Here is a 4,630-nt window from a genome sequence, read left to right as displayed (position 1 = left end):
TTATTTCTGCGAAGCTGACTAGTATATTGCGCATAACATTAACTAATTTTTATTTGTTTATTTCGTATCTTTATCTTTTTATTAGCCTAATAACCGTCCGATGGTTGGCCTACCTCCCACAGTATGTTTATGCCGTTTGCGATGCAAATTTTCCTTATCATCATGAGCATGATAGCTGCCGTTTGCAGGGCCGTGCCGATCACCCTTTTTACGCGAAGTGCGACAGAGCCCGCGGCCATGAGACCATTTTCACGGCGTTCCCACGGGAACCGCCATGTTTGGTCACGTGGTAACTTGCCCATTAGTTGCCTCAGTTGTCTCCGCTGCCTGCATGTTTACAATGGATGTGCATGACGCCGGTACGGCTCAGCGAATCTCTTTTTTGGGTGCATATCGTGGACTCTGACTGTGTGGAGGACACGAAGCTTTGGCCGCAGCTTTTGAGGACACGTAACCGATTTCTAGGCTCATTACACCTTGTCCAAACGGGACATGCAGCGCATACAGTGTTTGTGCTAGAAGCGGGGGTAGAAATGTACTCCAAGCTGTCTTAAACGCGCCACTTCTGACTTAAACCAGGATTATAGCGTCTTTTGTGCTTGGTTTTTTATTTGGCAATCACTTCGTAGCAGTAACTTGTCGTGTTCTGACTCAGTAGCGTTCCTTGGTGCTGTCGCTGATAGTTTATTTTATGGCTAATATCGCTCAGGGATGTGATAAGTTGTGGCAGATTTGTTCTTGCCGCACAGAATTAAGGCTTGAAACGTCGATATTTTGTACATTGTAATAGCTTGTAGCAAATACGCATTATCGCTAGCCACTCGCTTGCTCCTTAGCACCGTCACAAAACTTTCAGCTTCGAACATTCATGGCCGTTGGTGTCTTCGTCATTGGACACGCTTCAGCGCGTTGATTCCATTTAATTATTCTCGATACGCGTGCGAGTGTGAGCACAAGTATAAGTGTGTGTCGGGGAAAATGTGCGTAGATAACGTGCGAAAAACTTTCTATGCCAGGAAACGGCGCTACTCTTTTGTCCCTGTGTAACCAGCGGTACTTACTCTTGCCGACGTGAAGGGGTTGAAGTCATTTCTCTGGAGGTTAGCGATACAACGTTGGCGGATGAGTGAATTATTTGTATCCTCGAGGAAAGAAGAGCATCGTCAAGGGCCGGCAACACAGGCAGCACGAGTGTACGTATCAGCGGTCCCTGAACTTGGATACACAGATTCATTCCATTCTTCTATATGCCAGCCACTATTCTATTGCCAGTCACACTATTCGCGCATTACAGTCACTATTCTTGCAGCACAGGTCTTCCCTCTTCCGTTCCGCATACTGCAGTAGGAATTGACCACCGTGCTTCATCGATTACCCAGTTGCAGTGTCGCTATTGGGTCATACTTGGCGCCTGTGCCATAAAACAACAAATTCCTCATTATCACCCACTTGCATTTCTGACACCTGATCGCACAGAAGCAAGGTAGAAGCGGTAATGGCTCTGGATCCGTGCGCTTTTGCACGCTTTCCCCTAAGGCAACGCGCCGTGCAGCCCCGGTAGCGCCATGTCGTTCATCTGGTGCAAACTACTCTGCGAAAAGGGACCATACAGCCCTCTCCGCTCACCAAGACGTGCCAGGGCAGCAACGAGCGGGAAAATGACGATTATTGCTGAAGAAAACTGAGGCGAAAGTGTGCTCACTTTAATTTTGTGCCTATACCTCGGCCCCAGTGGGCCAGCGTGATGTGAAGGATATCAAAATATGTCCCCGTATTTCGACGTGCTAGTACCTCAAGATGGCTGCGCGATGACGTCATTCAAGCCATCCCTATTTACCGTTAAAGAATTGACCGGGGCTGTCGCTTTTTAACTCTATGACGTAATGTCGAGGTGGCGGCAAACCTCAGCGTGGTGTCGCCACCAGCCTTTTCTTTTTCTGCGTCTTTTCTTGGCTACGTACCAAGGCCCCCTTCACGATCAAACTGACCCTTTATCATTCTGGAAGTGCAAGTTGCTCATATAACTTGATTTACCATCCCTCACTAGTGCCGGCTTGATCGTCGGCTGGCAGCTAGCTGTTCGACGATTATAAAGTCCAGCACATCAACCAAACCTTTTTTAAGGTTAAAGCTGGAGGATCAATGACAAAGTGTTAGATAGTTAAGTTCGACAATGTGGACGATATATTTGATATTTGATTGTTGCTGCACGCAAGCCAAACAATAAATCTGTAGCATACCTCAAAAAGCCCGTGAAGAGCCTCGTGTGATTCCAGCACCGCTCATTTGAGAACGCACGACTGCGGTAAGCAACCAACAGACACATCTAGAGCACTTTGGCATTGCCGACAGTGTCGTTTCGAGGCCGGCAGCCCGGTCGCATTCAGTCTCCAAAGCATTTTTTTTTTTGGTAGCGCGGTCGCTTCGTCGCTTGAACCCGCGCCCGCGATTATGAGAGCGAGGGAGACCACGAACACAAATCCTTAAAAACCTTGAAAAATATTTTATTGCAAGCACTTCCGTGCGGCGCCAGCGCCAACAAAGCTGTAGGTCTCCCGCAGTGAGTGTCTATTCCTGTACCGACAACCCCCACACGAATTACTTCCGTGCAGCAAGAGCTGCGGTGGCGACGCGGCGCGGCGGCCGCAAACGGAGGCCGCTTCGAGCGCTCGCTCCCGCGCCGCCGTCTCCGGCGTGGTCTAGTGGCTAGGATACCTGGCTTTCACGCAGAAGGCCCGGGTTCGATTCCCGGCGTCGGAAGCGTTTCGGTCTCATGGTGTAATAGTTAGCACTCTGGACTCTGAATCCAGCGATCCGAGTTCAAATCTCGGTGAGACCTGTTCTTTTTATTTGTTTCAATGTAGCGTTGTATATTTTTTACCTTCCTGCCAGGTTCTTCTTTTTCGCCTAGTTCTTCATTGACATGTTACGCTCCGCCCGCGCTGGTGATTACGTTATTAGTGACTCTGAATATTATTTACAGCAACAAGAACCACATTTACCTTTTTTTTTCAGAAATCACTTATATGCCTTTCGCAACCGCCAGCCGTGCCTTTTGTTTCTCTTCGTTGCCTGCTCGGGTGCTCCCAATTATTGACGCTGACCCGCTACAGAGGATTAAACAGGCGGTATAGCATGAAACGGAGGGATACAAGCTTTAAGTAAAGCGGACGTACGGTAAATAATAAGGAATACATAAATGTCCAAAGGAAACTTGCAATATTAAACCAAAAGGTTGTACATAATTTCCCAAGAAAGGTAAAAATATTGCGAACATTCAAACTATTTCGTTTATAATTGGGAATTTCCAGATTTAGTAAATGTACGGACAATTTTAGGAAGTTATTACCGCAATCTTCCTGTGCCGCGGAAAATTGAGCGACGCAAGAATTTCATGTGTGAAGTGCCGACGTTCGACGGAAAGCGTAACCTGCCAACACGAAAAACTCGCTTGACGGAGCCAGTATCTCATAGCTGTCATTTTCTATTGCTTGAACACCGGTGGCTGATTAGAAAGATAAGCTCACAATAGACTCAGGGTCATTGCAGATATGACTGAGACACGATGGTGCACGGTAAAACCTGCCCTCGTATACGCCTCTCTCTCGGATACCAATCATCATCCGTTTGTGTGCGCTTCCTCACAAAACCCAACGTATCGTATTTGCTAAGTTGAGTTTGATGTACCTCAAATTTCTTATTTAAAGAAAATAAATAATGGACTTTTTTATGCGCTGAAGCGAATTCTCCGTCCTAAATACCTAGTTCAGTTAGTGACAAATATGGTATTTTACTCACATGACACCGTTTCCTTTTGCGTATGTAATCTCCACTGCCATAAATAAAGATCAACAAGTTCTTCTTCCTTTCTTGAAGTAGGATGGAGGGTGCTTGGGTTTTGTCAGGGGACGTTCTTAACGAAGAAACATATTTTGCCTGAATATTCACCCGCCATTGGTAAAGCATGCAGCGTAAGGGAAGTCTTCACTGGCGTTAGGGCTGGGCAAAGATGTTTTGCAATTGTATCATGATACGATACAAGATACTCGAACGACAAGCATTTCATGTACTGATACAAGATACCGCAATTACTGTATCCGAAACGACACTTCCCAGATAGGTTTTAGGATACTTCAATGCATTCGCAAATTTTTTATTATATATATTTATAATGTAGCAGCAAAGGCGTTCGCACAACATGTTTTGCTTGGAAATTTCTTAACTCCGACCAACCTTGTTTCATTTGAATGAAATGTCTGTATCTCAATATTCTGTCTTTCTTGCTCAAGGTGCAATATTTTCATTCCAAAAGAATGTGTGAAAGCCACTAGACACTATAGGCAACCCAATTATTGCATTCTTGAATTATCATTCCTGAATATGTTCCTCAACCTCATCACTACTGCTATTAATTGCATGGGTTCTGAAATAAAAGATTGCTCTAGCTCTCTCATCTCTTCCGTATTAATTTTTGTTTCTAGTTATGCATTTATAGTTACTACTATAATTCACTTTTTTTAGCAGTGGTGGAGAGAGAGAATTAACATTTTTATTGGGTGAATGCAGCTTTGGAGAGGCGTCCTCGTTCCAGAATGCCTTGAGCTCGGGCCGCGTCCTGGGCCCTCGCAAT

At 45.6% G+C, this 4,630-nt stretch overlaps 2 non-coding genes across 2 annotated transcripts; both read left to right on the top strand.

Annotated features, from left to right (window-relative positions):
- The first annotated feature begins 2,688 nt into the window (after nt 1-2,688).
- Nucleotides 2,689-2,760, top strand: TRNAE-UUC (transfer RNA glutamic acid (anticodon UUC)). Its single transcript has one exon. It is a non-coding gene; the product is annotated as a tRNA-Glu (tRNA).
- Nucleotides 2,761-2,767: 7 nt separating this feature from the next.
- TRNAQ-CUG (transfer RNA glutamine (anticodon CUG)) lies at nt 2,768-2,839 on the top strand. Its single transcript has one exon. It is a non-coding gene; the product is annotated as a tRNA-Gln (tRNA).
- The last annotated feature ends 1,791 nt before the right edge of the window (nt 2,840-4,630 follow it).

This window comes from Dermacentor albipictus, chromosome 2 (genome assembly GCF_038994185.2).
Source record: "Dermacentor albipictus isolate Rhodes 1998 colony chromosome 2, USDA_Dalb.pri_finalv2, whole genome shotgun sequence".
In the NCBI taxonomy this organism is placed as follows: domain Eukaryota; kingdom Metazoa; phylum Arthropoda; class Arachnida; order Ixodida; family Ixodidae; genus Dermacentor; species Dermacentor albipictus.
Note: the sequence above shows the minus strand (reverse complement) of the source record. Positions and strands in the feature narration are given on the sequence as shown.